The following is a 16744-nucleotide window of genomic DNA, read 5'->3' as shown; positions in this document are numbered from 1 at the left end:
TGGCTAGAGTTTCCCCTACAATATGTACCGGTTCCGACTTACAAATTCAACTTAAGAACAAACCTACAGTCCCTATCTTGTACGTAACCCGGAGACTTCCTGTATCCTATATGACTTGACATTTGAATTTAATTGCAACTAGTTAGGAGGTTCCTTTCCTCAGCAATGTTGGGTACTTGCCTGACCTGCATTATGTGCACTGAAGGTCAGCACTATGGCCATCCTAAGCTAAAAAGTTATCAGAGAAAAATTATAGGCAGGGTTTCTTATTAAAGTGATATTTCTGATTCAGCAAATTCAAATGGTTTAAGAATGAAATTTAACTGTGCTAATCTGCCTGGTGATTAATTTTTTTCATTATCATCAGATGCAACTGGAAAAAGTCATTGGAACAAATGATCTCAATAATAGCAATAATCTCGTCTGCCTAACGTGATCCATTTGAACTGTCATTAAGGATAATAAATATTGCAGTAGAGGTCTGGCCGTGACAAGCTTCTGAACTGCAGCTAATTGTTGTAGAACATTTTTGACACAAAAATATGGGAAAGTAAATGTTTATGGAAAGGAGTGAGCTTTTATGCAGCACTTTTGATCTCTTCAGTTGCTGGCTACCACATTAATTTTATCTGTTCCAACAGCCTCTGCTAATAAAGTGAGTCATTAACTGGCCCTTCAGGGCTCACTTATTCTCCTTATGAAGAAAAGTAGCACTAGGCATGGGGAGGAGGCTCACCATGCGTGTGACAGTGCTGGGAGCATTAAGCTTGCCAGCAGCACAGAATGGATTATGCTGGGCAATGAGGCTTGCACTAGTTGTGTAACAGGTAGAGCCAGACTTCCCCCTTCATAGACTTGATTGTATAATGGAGATGATGGGGCTATGGTGCTACCTCTCCACCCACAAACTTCTGTGACTAATACCACAGCAGGCTGTGCTCATTTAACCCCCTGCTGCTTAAATGAGGACAACCAAACTGCAGCTGCCTCTTGCACAAGTGCAGTAGGACCAAGAGTATCAGCCGGGCTGGAGCGGCCAGAGACTGGTCTTGAGACTCCGAGAATCCCGGAGGAAGGAAGTGTGTCTGGGCCAATTTGGTGTACAGTAGAGGAAAGTGGTCTATTTACATAGAGCCCAGAGTGTGTGGAAGTAGCACATGTGCTTACTGCTAACGCTTTTTCCTTGAGAGCAAAGGTGAAAGTAAGCCAGCACGGCACACCAGTAAGAGAGTAGCTGGCTGGGGGCGGTGACTCTGGATCCTGCCATTCACCAGTAAGGTTCCCCGTGCCAGTGCTAGCCATGGGCAGCTCACCCCTTCTGCCTCCCTCCCTCCCCTTGTATTCCTCCTTGGCTACAGGAGACCAACCACCTCCATGGTCCCCCAGATGTCAGCCCTAGTGCCTGAGCCAGCACCCACATCTCCTGGGCTGCACAGCCAGAGCGAACCCCAGGTGCAGTCCTGAGATCAAGTGGCTGGGCAGTTGCTGCACCCCCAGCCCTGAGTTTTCCACATACCCCTACACCTGCCCTAATTCCTGCACTCCCCTTCACAACCCACCCCTGTGATCTGAGTCCCTGGCACTTCTTCTAACACTTAAATTTTTTATGGGTACTGTTGTATTGCAGTCCCCCAACCCCTGCCCTGGGACCACCCTTAAGGGGGGTTGCAGTAAGAAATTTAAGTTTGAGAGCCGAAGTATAATCCAGTAGTGCCTGCCATGCAGTGTGCATAATACATACCTATTCTCTTAAGATACACAAGCCTAACACTAGACTTTTGCTGGCTTCATTCTTCACTCTACAAAGAAGTAATTGAAAGAAAACAAAATTCCTTTAGATCTTGGCTGAATCCAACTATGTCACATGTACTCAAACTATAAAGTATAGATGAACGAGCAGAGGCAGAGCTGTACAACAGTGTTCCATCTGGTCTCTGTCCAGAACAAGAAATTCTTTGACTAAGCTCAATAAAAAAGCAAGTAGCTTACTAAGCAGCTTAACCTGTTTGGAAAAAGCTCCACGTATGTTTACACTATAAGATCATTTGGAAATTAAAGTGGTGTACCGTTGCAGTAAGTGGTGTTGTATGCAAAGAGCACACACTGACTCTGATCTTTCTTTGCTGCCAATTGATTTCCAAGTGGAAATTGGTTTTTCTTGTTCAGAGACATACACACACTTCATTATGTGATTCCATGGCTTGTGTGATCATCCAAGTTTTGTTGTCCATTGGTTTAAATAAGGTAGAGTTAGTTCTTACCTATGCTTTGCTGGTCACTGGTGCTGAGAAGGGCCTTGATGCAAACTGTTCATACTTTTACCAGTCTCTCCAATGTGAGGTTTTTTTTTTTAAACTGTCTTCTGAGCACCTTACAATGGTCTAATGCTTTTGGTCTCAACCATCCCAGGGGGGTGAGAAACTGAAATGCTAAGAAATTCACAGATGAGGTAGTGAACTGAATCCAGATGGCCCATATGAATGTTAGTTACTAGGTCTCAATCATATCTGCCAAACCAGTAGGATGAATTACTCATGGCAAGAGCCACATGGGGATTTAGGTGCTCAGTTATCACATGGGCTGGAGAGACCAGCTCAGATCCTCACTTAGCCCCATTCAAAGCAGGAACTTGAACTCAGCTCTCCCAGCTAAGTGCCCTGACCCCTAGTCTATTGAGTCATTCTCTCTGTTTGTTCCCTTGAGTATTTACATCATTTATACAAAATTGAACAGCTTCCACAGCGGAAATCGAAAGACTCACCATGGAATATTCCACAACCCAAGAACATCTAGAATTCTGGAGTGTCCAAGTCTTTGTCATGCATTCAGTAAACAAATATATAAACATCAGGAGTATGCATTCGACAAAGTACGTCCTTTACAGAACAAAACAAAAGGGCAAGGTTAAGGCTGAGTGGGTGGTAGTGATAGTCTGGATGATAGTTGGCAGTATCACCAATTCTACAATATTTATTTTTTTCTTAAAGTTCCAACTGCTTTAGTCAGGTGATCATAAGAAAATCCTGTGGCAGAGGAGGTTTCTAGCTCTCCTGCTTGTGAGGGAAAGCTTGAAAATGCAACCCAAGTGCAAAATGAAGACTCAGAAGGCAAATGAAAAGAGCCCAATTTTTTTGTTTAAAAATCTCTTGATTGGATGGTTAGGGTTGGCAATGCTCAAATTAGGTGGACTAATGAAGGATTCCATGATGGCTTAGAACTGGCAGGATCCCTTAATTGCTCATTTCCAGATATGCTAATACTGTGTATTCTTGAAACCCTGGCGGGCTGCCATTTTTTTTTATTGCCCACTTCCATGTTAGAGGAATACCATGGCAGCACTGTCAACCTTTTTAATTGGCATAGTAGAGCTCTCAGAGAATTGGGAGTGCCATTTCAGGTATGGCAGGGACTACCAGAGGTGTTGGAATCTGCCCCTGGAGTGAGAGGTCTGGGGAGATATTGGAATGCACGTCCAACCACCACCAGCTCCTGTCCTGTGTGACCGGCCTGGTTCTCTCTCCAGTCCATTGGCTCACAACACAGCTTGCAGGCATGGTCTACCCCTTGCAACACTTTCCCCCCTTTCTGCAGCTATACCTGTTAAGTTGTTTGTGCACTAACTTTTCGGTCCGATAATGAAAGAGAATTCAACTTTGCTTGGCAGCATTAGTTGATTTTATTTGTTGACACATCCATATGGTCTTTTATACACAGTTCTAGTGCACTTAAGTTCAAGCTCTCATTTAAATCAATTATTGCACCAAAGAATGAAGTTACAAAAATATTTTAAAAAAAAATTAGTCTACTACTTTTCCCCAGTGCCGTGGGATTTTTTATTTTGTTTTCTTAAAAAGTAGCTATGGTTGATTGACTGCAATTGCTAACTGCCCTAGGAACCTGGCATTCAAATTAAATTAGGGTTGTCAATTGTTGTTAACTCCCATGATTAACTCAAAAAATTGTGATGAATCAGTTTTAATCACACTGTTGAAGGTAGATCTCAATTGAAATTTATTAAATATTTTTCATGTTTTTCTACACTTTCAAATGTAATTGAAATACATATAAGATTGAATATAAACTGTACAGTGCTCACTTATTGAAAATATTTCCACTGTAAAAACAATAGCATTTTACAATTCCCTTCATAAGTATTGTAGTACAATCGCTAGTGTGACTTACGAGTGTAGACTTTTTTGTTCTAAAACTAAAACAATGTAAAACAAAAGCCTACAACTCCACTCAGTTTTACTTCTTGTTCAGCCAGTTGTATAGAGAAACAAGTTTGTTTACATTAATGGGAGACCATGCTGTCCCGTCCCCCTCTCCCCCCCTTTTTTTTTTAACAATGTCTCCTAAAAATGAGAACAGATGTGCACATGGCACTTTGTAGCTGGCATCATATATATAGTAGCCCAGGGTCTGAGAGTCTGTAACGCCGAAATGCTGGCTGTTCCCTCTGGGGGGCTCTGTTGCCTGAAATGCTGGCTGTTCCCTCTGAGCTGCCCGTGTTGCATGGGGAGTGCGGGACCCAAACGGCCACTTGCGCCGCTTGCTCCCCCACAGTGGCCTGGCTGAGCTGCGCAGAAGTCAGCCAAGTGCCATGGTGGGAGGCGAACAGGGGCGGGGTGGTGACATGCAGCGTGACAGCAGCTCCAAGCCCCGCCCCCTAGCCGTGAACATCACCGCCACGCCCCCCTTTGCCTCCTGCTATGGTGCTCGGCTGACTTCTGCGCTGCTCAGTCAGGCCATTGCGTGGTAGCAAGCGGCGCAAGCGACTGTTTGGGATCCAGGCCCCTCCCCCATGCAGCACGGGGAGTGCGGAGCCCAAACGGCCATTTGGGGTCTGCGTTCCCCCGAGAGGCAGGAAGGGGAGGAGAAGTGAAAGAGCAAGACAGAGAGAGTGGCAGGAGGCGGAGGAGAGCTGAGAGAGAGAGACGGAGCAAGAGACCGGAGGCTCAGGAGAGAAGACCAACGCGGAGGAGAGACCTGAAAATCCTGTCTTATGATGGGCGAATTGGCTAGTTGCAAGATATTTATGTTCCAGATTTGCTAAATATTCCTATGGTCCCCTTCATGCTTCAGCCACCGTTACAGAGGACATACTTCAGTACTGATGACACTCATTAAAAATGTGTTAATTCAACTTGTGACTGAACTCCTTGAGGGAGAATTGTACACTCCTGCTGTTTTACCTGCATTCTGCCACACATTTTATGTTATAGCGGTCTCGGATGATGACCCAGCACGTTATTTTAAGAACACTTTCACTGAAGATTTGACAAAACAAAGATTCAAATGTGAGATTTCTAAAGATAGCTACAGCACTTGCCCTGAGGTTTAAGAACCTGACATGCCTTCCGAAATCTACAAAGGTAGACTGACATAAGCCACTTTGCATCGATAAAGCGGGACACGTGACCACACTTAAATGTCTCCTGCCAACATGTGTGCCACATTAAAGCAACAGAGTTCCACCTCCCCTATTGTCATTAAGCCGTAGTCAATGCATGCTGAGGTAAATACAAAACAAGAGTAGCTCTGAGGTTCTACTGTAGTTGAATATTTCCGTGGTTCTGTCAAGGTGGCTGGTATATGGTTTTATGAGCAAGAGTGCTCCCTCCCTTCTCGGCCTACAATAAAGCATTCCTGGTAATCCACTAGTGCTTGAATAATTGTAAAAAGTAGCCCTTTCTTCTGAGGCATACTTGTGGCAAGCTAGTTTGGTGCCAAAATAGGGATGTGTGGCTTGTCTGTTGCTCCACCATAGTTTGTGAACCCCCACAGCTGAAAATTCATCCAGTGTATTCTGCACATTGCCAAGAATCAAGTCCTGCACGGCAAGAACTATTTGCTGCCTGACAACCAGAACCACAGTGGATTTTCCAACTCTAACATGATTTCCCGCTGACCAGGAGCAATCCAGCACTGCAGGTTTCCATAGTACCATCGCCACACACTACACCATTATCAGTGTAGCATCCAAAAGTTCCGCAGCCACTGCTCGTCATTCCAAGCTTTTGTTATGTAATCCCACCAGTCACTCCAAGTTTCTCAGGCCCAGAAGCAGCACTCCACCATCTGCAACTGCTCTGAGAAAGCTACCAACATTTTCGAATTGATTGTGCCATGTCCCATTGCAACCTGTCCTCCAAGACATCAAACATGATCTCCACGGGATGAGGCTGTTCTTACAGCTCTGTGAACATCAGATCAGACACAGTGTGCTTACAACAATCATGAAAAGCTGTGCAGACTTCATGCTGCAAGGAAGGCCATGCAAATTCATGGGATATTTAACAAAGGTGCAAAATTTATTGAGGACATTAGGGGTTGGTAACAATTGCATGCTGGGAAGTTAACCCCTTGTTTTCAGTCACTCCTGTGTGACTCGTTTCTGGCCCAGCATGCATTACCAAAACTTCCCAAACCACAGTGTACCAGCAGGTTGCATATGAGATACCTACCCAAGGTGCACTAGCACAAGAACTCCTGATAAATACATGCATTGCCAACACAAGCAGCCAAGTGCGCACAAGCAGTGTACTAACTGCAGCCCCTTAATGCTGACTTAACTGTCATCAACCAAAGTTTGTAGTGTAGACATGGCCTTACAGTGCCAAGCACAGTGGGACCCTGATCTTTACAGAGGTTCATGGGCACTACAGTAATATCCAAAACAAGTCTTACCCACAAAACCGATAACTGGAAGTATCTAATTTCCCCCACCCCAAGCATCTCCTCATTTTATTCTGTAATCAGCAGCTTCATTATGTTGACAAGGTCTTTGTGACTTCATACTTGTTCAGTGCTCTTTTCTAAAGGCAAGTCATAAAGGAGGTGCTCAGTTGTTTAGCCATCTTGGACTTACTGGGTTTTGCCTCTCTTGTTTTGTAAGGGGCCTGTTTCCTCTTTGGTATTTCTTTTTATCTTTGCTGTTTTGTGAAAGCACATCCTGTTTCCCCTTTCTCTTTCAGAAACCACAGAGACTGTGGAGTTTTCAAATGGCTGGAAATGCATTTGAGGGTTTTGATCTATTCAGAAGCAATTCAGAGAATTAATCTCTTTCCATAGAACTAAGCAATTAGATTCAATGTAGTGTTTGAGTCAGCCAATATCAAATTTTTGGATCCTGCACCAAATTTGTAGTACAGGCAGTCCCCGGGTTACATGGATCCGACTTACATCGGATCCCTACTTACAAACGGGGAGAGGCAACCCTGCACTAGCTGCTTCCCCCCAGCAGACCAGGGAGACGCGAAGCTAGCGCCCCCCACACCCCCAGCAGACCAGGGAGACACGGAGCGGCTTTTCTCAGCAGACACCTCAACTTGAGAATAAAGGACTGAGGGAAGTGAGGTGTGGGAGAATAAAACTGAGCTCTGGAGAAATGTGTGGCTAGAGTTTCCCCTACAATATGTACCAGTTCCGACTTACATACAAATTCAACTTAAGAACAAACCTACAGTCCCTATCTTGTACGTAACCCGGGGACTGCCTGTACATGTTTTCTGCTGATCCAAAACTGTTAAGTCTGTCGAATGCTTTCTGATCCACTTAAATATTTTCCACAAACCCAACTGTGAAATTTGTGTATGTGATCTTGCAATGAAGTGAAGCATTTCAAAGAAATACTGTGCAATAATTAAAATCAGTTCATTCTTTTTACCATCAAGAAAAAGCAAAGCTAATGAAAGGATCATTTTTAACATTAAAATTTTCTTATGCAAGAAGCTTTCAAAGTCTTCAGTAAATCTAAAGATAAAAGCATCAGACTAAGAATTTTCTACTGATGCATCTTAAAAGGGTGTGGGGAAACTATAGGCATCTTCCACAGTTAGTAGGTAAAGCAGAATTTAAGCTTTCTTGTCTTTAAATATTGTAAGGCTTTTGCTATTGCAGCATCATAGGCACTCTTCTCATTGTCCCCTAAAAATCATACTATTAAGATTTCTCAAATTAAAACAGTAGTACAAAAAACTTAAAATATGCTTCTCAGGCAGTTTTATCTGATGGCTAAAATATGTTAAAATTTTAGAAACTACTGAAACCTTGGTTTGCGTATATGCCATTTCAAGTTGTGCTAATGTCTGTCAGACAATCTGCAACCTGTTTTGAATCCCTGAGACAATAAGAAAGTTGTTTCTCAATATTAAAATTTAAGGTGAGGATTCAGAATTAAGTGAATTAATAATCTCACTATCACCTCTCTCATTTGTCAATTACCACAGACGTATGTTAGAAAATTATGCAAAGGAAAAGGCTGTGTGCAACCCTCTATTATTTTCCTATCAGAAATTAAAATGAGTTCACCAAAGCACTAGAAACGTAAAAGGCCTGAATTAGTAATCAAAGTGTCTACCAACCGAAGGCCTGGCATGCCCAGAATTGAGATTAATACAAAAAGGTTCCTGTAGAAAATAATTTTTGCCAGTTTCTTTGGTCTACATTTAGATATCATTCTAAGTGTTATTCTGCTGGTATTAGTTCTCTGAAAAAGAAGCTCCGATATCAAAGATATTTCCATGAATTAGAATATGTGTTACCCATCATCATTGTGGCAATTCCCACCTGTTTCCATAGAAAAAAAAGTGATATCAACAAAAGCACCTTTATGACAGTAAAATTGTGTCTGCACTAGGGCTTTGCAATATTTCAATACTGGCATAATTCAACCACACCCCTAACAAACACCATGATACTGGTGAATTTCTAATGAACACTAGACCTTGATCTACCAAAAAAGCATATGGGAGCAGCAAAGAATTGTTTTCCAAGAAGCAAACATAATGGGATCTAGACAGAGTCTAGTTATGGTTTTTAGTGCTGTTCCTCCAAGGCACATTTTCCAGGTTCAGACCACTTATCTTACTTAACTCCCTTCCCTGGGACGTGGACTGGACATCAAAACCAACAGATGACCTCATGAGCCTTCCCTTAGCCCAGTCTATTGCTTACACATAACTCCTTCAAAACCTCACCTAGTCTGTGGCCTCCTGGCTTACTCGTTTAACTCCTGTGCAAGTAACATGGCATGAATATAAGGAACACAGGTGTAGGAGAAGAAGGTTTAACTTCCTCTTGGTTACAAAATGCCATTTTGTTGAAATCTAAATGTTCCACAGAAACACGGTTATTTTTCAGTAAACTTTTGACAGAAACCTGGGTTTTGGCCAGCTCCTCCAGCTGCTTCCCTGGCAGCACAGGCATCAGGCTCACAGGGAGGGATTGGAGCATATTTCATTTGGGAAACATTCCCAGGGTGGGAACATTTCATTGTTTCTGAAACAAAATGTTGGAATTGTCAAGGTTTTGGCTTTTCATCTCAATTAGGATGGGACTCTTCCAACACCTCAACATTTTTCACAGCCAACTCTATAAGTGAGTCACATTCAAAGGCTGTAGCTCCAGATTGCTTTTACTGAAGGGCCTTCTGTAAGGTATCAAGCAGCTTTCCCAAGCAGGGCAGCTGTCTAGAATGCATTACAACAGGCTGTCCGTGGACAAACTCAGACTAGTGTTTAACAGAGTCCATATTTTGATATCCTATCCCAATCTGCCTCACATAAATGCTGACAAAACCTGTAAAATGGGCACCATAGCAAGAGAGGAATACTTGGCACTATATAAAAAGTCCAAGTCAATGGAGAAATGTTAGACAATTATGATAATGAAGTTTAAGTAAATAAAAAAAAAAGAGACACAAAGCTACTGGATGACACACTTCTGAGTACACAAATGTATGAGTCTATTTGAGAAGAGCGTTATGTATTCAGAAAAGACCATCACAATCCTTAAGCTTTAAAGGAGCAAAATCAATTTTAACTTTGGTACTTCCCAGGTTTTCCATCATTAACCACACACTGCTTAATGTGCTGTTGTTTTGCACAGAATAGTTAAAGACTGGCATGCTCTTTTTTGCTTGTGACTCCAATGGAATACAAGAGAGCAGTTTTATCTCGACAATATCTTGGTGCTCAAATAGCACAATAGTATCATTCTGTAGTGCCAGTCAATATTTTGAAAGTGCTTTCTCGTTCTGCAGACTGAAATATATGGACCTTTGCCAGCTACATGGCTTCCTGTGCAATTAGTTGCACAAACAGGGCTAATTCGTTGCCACTTGAATGCTTTAAACTGCCAAAGTTTTATAGATCAGACCAAACAACAACAAAACACACTTTTCTTCTGACAGCCAGAAAGGTTAGAGAAACATATGTTTTAAGGAGCAAAGACTCAAATGTGTTCCGTTAATTGTTGGCAGCATGATGTCAAATGTGACTAGCTGTGAATTATTAATATAAATTTGCTAGAGGCTTAGGCAGCGGGTGCACGTTGTTTTATTGAAGTTACATAAAAAAAGTAAATGTTACACCAGAATATTTCATTAAAAAGGATCATTTTAACACCTCTGTTCCCATCCTTTGCAGATTGGTGACCTCTGATTCAAAGTCAAGTGTTCACCCTCACCCTTGCCTTTTTAACTCTTTTACGGTATCCACAATGCTAAGCCTGGTGTGTGTGTTCAAGAGGTTGACAGGATACTTAAACATGAATAGGGCCCTACCAAATTCGCCATCCATTTTGGCCAATTTCACAGTTACGGGATTTTACAAATGCAAATCTGAAATTTCATAGTGTTGTAATTGTAGGGGTCTAGACCCAAAAAGGAGTGGGGGGAGGGCGGAGGGAGAGCTTCAAGATTATTAGGGTGGGGTTATAATATTGATACTCTTCTCCACTTTCTTCAGAGCTGGACAGCTGGATAGTGGAGTCTGCTGGCTGGTACTCCAGCTTGGAAGCCAGAGCTGCCACCCACAGCCATACAGTAATAGGGATGGCAGGGTATGGTATTGCCGCTTTCACTTCTGTGCTGCTGCCCACAGAGCTGGGCATTTAGCAACAGCCACCACTCTACATCTGCCCAGCTCTGCAGGCTGCAGCTCAGAAGTACGGGTAGTATGGTATTGCCACCATTACTTAGCACCTTGCCAGCAGAAGCAGCCTTTAGAGTTGGGTATTTGGCTGACAGCCCAGTTCTGAAGGTAATGCAGAAGAAAGAGTGGCAATACCGTGACCTACAAAAACCTTGCAACCCCCTGCAACTCCTTTGTGGATCAGGACCCCCAGGAAGAGGGTGAAAGCGCACCAACGATCTTAGAATCACAGAGCTGGAAGAGACCTCAGGAGGTCATATAATCCAACTCCCTCCTAAAAGCAGGACCACTCCCAACTAAATCAGCCAGCCAGGGCTTTTTGAAGCTGGGACTTAAAAACCTTCTAGGGATGGAGATTCCACCACCTCCCTGGGTAACCCATTCCAGTGCTTCACCACCCGCCTAGTGAAATAGTTTTCCTTAATATTCAACCTGGACCTCCCCCACTGCAACTTGAGACCATTGCTCCTTGTTCTGCCATCTGTCACTACTGAACAGCCTCTCTCCATCCTCTTTAGATACTTGAAGGCTGCTATCAATCCCCCCTCACTCTTTTCTTCTGTCAACTGGATAAGCCCAAATCCCTCAGCCTCTCATAACTCATGTGCTCCAGCCCCCTAATCACTTTTGTTGCCTCTGCTGGACTTTCCCAATGCATCCACATCCTTTCTGTAATGGGGGCCCAGAATTGGATGCAGTACTCCAGATGTGACCTCACCAGTGCCAAATTAAGGGGAATAATCACTTCCCTAGATCTTCTGGCAGTGCTCTTACCAATGTACCCTAATATGGTACATTCATAAGAACACTGTCAGGGTGGTTAAACAGTGGAATAAGTTACCTAGGGAGGTTGTGGAATCTCCATCACTGTAGACATTTAAGAGCAGGTTGGATAGACATCAGTCAGGGATGGTCTAGACCAGAGTTCACCTTTTCAAAGAGGCATGCCATCATTTAACCCTCCTGCCCTGGGCTGAGCCACTCGCCTGGGAGGGGGTGAGGGCTCTCTCCATCGTGCACCCTGCTTGGTCTGCCCTGGGCTCCGCTCCGGTTTTTCCTGTGGAGAGAGGAGGAGCAGTGCATGCTCACTTCCACAGAAGCTAGCTGAAGCGCAGAGCCTCGGGGCTTCTCTTCCCTTCCCACTCCTGCAGGAAGCCAGCGCTGGCTCCAGTTTTGTGGGGGGAACAATGCTGGATCACCAGCACAAGCTGGGGTCAGAGTGGCGCGGGGAGGGGGTATTCAGGGAAACGGGCAAGGTGAGGGTGGGTAGTGGGTAACCCCAGGGTGTCCCGCGGGAGGTCCAGTCCATGGCACCTTTGTCTTACTGCCAGAGACCCAGGGGCCAATGAGGCTTTGGAGCAGGGGAAACCCCCCCCCCTCCGCTAGCCCAGGCAGCACTCACCCACTGGAGGCCCAGTGGTGGTGGTGATGCTGGTGGCTGGGTGTGACTTCAGCGCTATCTTTAACCCGCCTGCCGGGGGCACTGCAAGACAGGAAGGGAGGCAAGCGGAGTGGGCAGTGCTGAGGCTGCAGGGCTTGGGCAGTGCAAAAGGGCAGAAAGTGGTGAGCTAGAGGAGGCGGGGACGAGCCTCCCACACAAAGGTGGCAGAGGGGCTGGAAGGTGGCTCTATACCCCTTCCCCCACCCTCCTCCAAAGCAGGAAAACAGCGCCCCAGAGCAAGGCCCCTGTGGCCACAGCACCCAGCCTGCCTCCAGCAGTTGGCATGGGGGCACTCTGCTCCCCCACGCAGCCTAGACACCCCTAGAGTAGCTCCAGAGCCCAAAGCAGCCATGTACCCCCACTGGCTGGGCCACGTGGCTTCCAAAGAGCAGGAACTGGGGTTGTATTGAGGCTGTCCCTGCAGTGCAACCCGGCTCCAGCCATGACACATGGGGCAGCTGCCCATCACGCAGTCCCACCAGCCAGGTGGCATGCCCCTCAAAATAGGTTTGTGCGCTACTTATGGCATATGTGCTGTAGGTTGCCGATCCCGATCTAGATGGTGCTTGGTCCTGCTGTGAGGGCAGGGGACTGGACTAGATGACCTCTTGAGGTTCCTTCCAGTTCTAGTGTTCTATGGTTCTAGGAGTCTGTTGGCTACAAGGGTGCACAGTTGATTTATACCCAGCTTCTCATCCACTGTAATCCCCAGGTCCTTTTCTGCAGAGCAGAGCTACTGCTTAGTAGTTTGGTTCCCAGGCTGTAACGGTGCTTGGGATTCTTCTGTCCCAAGTGCAGGACCCTGCACTTGTCCTTGTTGAACCTCATCAGATTTCTTTTGGCCCAATCCTCTAATCTGTCTAGGTCACTCTGGACCCTATCCCTACCCTCCAATGCATCTACCTCTCCCTCTAGCTTAGTGTCATTCGCAAACTTGCTGAGGGTGCAATCCACTCCTTCATCCAAGCCATTAATGAAGATATTGAACAACCAACCCTAGAACTCATCCTTGGGATATTCCACTTGAAACCCGACTGCCACCCAGACACTGAACTGTTGATCACTACCCATGGAGCCTGACAATCTAGCCAGCTTTTTATCTACCTTACAGTCCATTTATCCAATCCATACTTGCTGGCCAAAACACTGTGGGAGACCATATCAAAAGATTTGCTAAAGTCAAGGTATATCACATCTACTGCCTTCCCCAGTTACCTAGTCACAGAAGGCAGTCAGGTTGGGAGGCATGGCTTGCTTGCGGTGAATCTATGCTGACTGTTCCTGATCACTTTCCTCCCTTCTGTGATCTTTCCAGAGTCTTAGGTGAGGTTGACTGGTATGCAGTTGCTAGGATTCTCCGCCTTCCCTTTTTTAAAGATAGTCTCTACACTTGCCTTTTCTCTCACTCTCACAGCTCTCCAATCACATCAAACCAACTGCTTCAGCACTCTCAGATTCATTAGATCCGGCCCCATGGATTTGTACATGTCCAGCTTTTCTAAATGCCCCTCTTAACCTGTTCTTTTCTACTGAGGTTGCCCAACTCTTCCCCATACTGTGCTGCTCAGTGCAGCCGTCTGGGAGCTGACCTTGTCTGTGAAGACAGAGGCAAAGAAAGTATTGAGTACTTCAGTTTTTTCCATATCATCTGTCACTAGGTTACCTACCTCATCCAGTAAGGGTCCCACACCTTCCCTGCCACCCTTATTCCTAACATTCCTATAGAAACCTCTTGCTAGTTTTTACATCACTTGTTAGCTTCAATTCCAGTTGTGCTTTGGCCTTCCTTATTACACCCCTACATGCTTGAGTAATATATTTATACACTTCCCTAGTCATCTCTCCAAGTTTTCACTTCTTGTAAGCTTCCTTTTTGTGCTTAAAAATGCAAAGATTTTGCCGGTCGCCTACCATATTTGATTTTCTTACTGCACATCAGTCCAAGACACATTTTTGGAGACTGTAATTTGTTAGGGACATAAACATGAAGGATAAGGTTGAGCACGGTGAGCAAAATATTCTTTGCTTTAGGTGATAGTAAATTTTCAGTGCTTTTCATGACCTCCTGGGATTTACAACCCACTGTTTGAAAAGTTGCATTACAGCATAAATCAAGATGTTTTCTGGGATGTCCGCTCTTTAACCATCCCTATTCTAGTTCAGATGAGAATTATGAGGGGCAGCTTCCTACCCAGTAGAAAGTAAATCAGATGAACAACATAAATCCAAGTTTCATAAACAGTGACCTGTGGCCTGGACCATGAAATACTTGCTGATTTTCCATGGAGTGCTGCCTGGTTAATAGGAACTGGCTCTCCTCCTTGTTTTTGCTCCACTGGATCAGACCAGATGGTACAGGGAGATGAAATGAAGAGCAGTCACAGCATCACTAATTATCCTCCTCTCTCTTCCCCCCCCCCCCCAAAAAGGAAAAGCCTGGCATGCAGAAATACTTTCCCAATATTATTCTTCCATGTAAGCAATTGCTGTAGTTGGCACAAGGGTGGGAAGGGAGATGGGTCAGACTGTCACAAATGTGAAGAAAGGTGTCTCTGTCTCCAGAAAGAGACAACGCACAATCAGTATTCTTAGATCTGAACTTTCTATATTCTAGTTATCGGAAGTAGTGGGTTGTACGCACGAAAGCTCATGGATACCATTTACATGTTTTGTTAGTCCTTAAGGTACTACTAGACTATCCATTTTTTAAAGTTTTTCTAGTTACAGACTAACCCAGCAACCCCCTAAAAAAATTGAGAATGCTTATTATACACAGTTGACACATTCTGGCCTGAAAATACTCTTTTGTTACAGAAGGGGAAACATGGAGTGGTCACTAATCCCTGAAAATGACCCCAGCAGCTACACCCCCCACTTTGGAGAGGTACATGACTGAGGAGACTAAGAAAAGATTGTCATGGGAAAAAAAAAACAAGGTGACATCACTCTATGCGCCCCGCAGCTTCAGTAAAACATGAAGGTGAGTTCACTAGCCATCTGTGATTGCCTTGTTGTTTCTTCTGTTGACCGAAATTGTGCATTGAAAGAGCTGCCTGAAAAAGGAACGCTTTTCATAGTGTCTCTGATAGATTTACAGACCTACTATATAGCTACAAGAGATACCTGAAGGTTTGTTATACATATGGTCTATTACTGCTCCCGGCCATTACTCCTGACATCAGACAGCTGGAATGTTCAAGTCAATAACCCATGTATGTGTACATCCTGCATAGGAGGCACACTCAAGGGACTCTAGCCTTTACTTTCCCCTCTTGGTACATTGGTTTTGGGAAGCCAGGCAGTGTGCTCTCTCTCACTCAGGCTTCTCCTAAGCGGGGTTTGATGATGGAGTTCTTTATTATCTTTAGTTGACATTATTCAGCTGATACATGTGTGATTTTAGAGTTATTTTTGGTGTATGGGCCTCAAAGGCCACAATAGACCCATTTCTACAAGCTGAAAGAATAAATAATTCCAGTTAACGGAGGCTCAGCTGTGAGCTCTAAATTGGTTTTGCAGCATAGTTCATCTAGCTTGCCAGTAAAATGTAGGTCCAAAAATCTACCACCTAGAACACAGGCATTGCTCCAAATACCAGCAGGAGAAAAAGCTAATGGCAGTGGGGTATCTCCTTTTTAAAGCCAGATTCAGCTTGAGTACCTGCGTCTAGAATACTGTACTGGTTTTCAAGCTACTTGAGGAGTGTTTCACTAGTAGCTTCAAAAGTTATCTTCTTTGCTGTTTAAATCAGATTACATAAAGAATGTGTTTCTCGAGAAATGTGAGCAGCAGGAGAGGTGTCCTTGAATATTCCTGCAACACTCTGGTCAGGAAAAAAAAAGAAAAACCTGTGTTATTTAAAAGCTCGCTTTTGAGCAGAGTAGATCACACTGAAAAGAAGACTGTGGTCGAGATGCTGGGTAGCTTCCTCATTAGGGATGTTACAAAACAGGTAATTGAGTAACCATGTAAGCAGCACGGGGTTGACAGCTGGCTCCTCAGGAGCAGGGTGGGAGCCTGTGCGTGACTATTCACGCTAACCGGTAACACAGATTTATGTCAACAGTTATACTATTACATCCCTTTCTCTGGTCCCCAGTGCACAGGTGCCCCTTGTGTTATTAATTACTTCCACCTCAAGCTCCTTGTCCAGGGTACTGTTGTATGATGCCTCCCCATTGAAGCCCATGGTAATGACAGGCTCTGCCTATTTATTACTAACTGGCTAGGCATTACCCTTTTTTCCCACCTTACACAGGGAGCTGAGGCTTAAGCAGGCATGGGAACATGAGGAGTGAGTTCGTGCATCTTCAACAGAAATATTGTGAGAGCAGCTCTGTGTTTCTGCCCCACTGCCTCCTACGGC

The sequence above is a fragment of the Pelodiscus sinensis genome, chromosome 1, assembly GCF_052426305.1.
Source record: "Pelodiscus sinensis isolate ZL-2025 chromosome 1, ASM5242630v1, whole genome shotgun sequence".
Classification (NCBI taxonomy): domain Eukaryota; kingdom Metazoa; phylum Chordata; order Testudines; family Trionychidae; genus Pelodiscus; species Pelodiscus sinensis.
Note: the sequence above shows the minus strand (reverse complement) of the source record.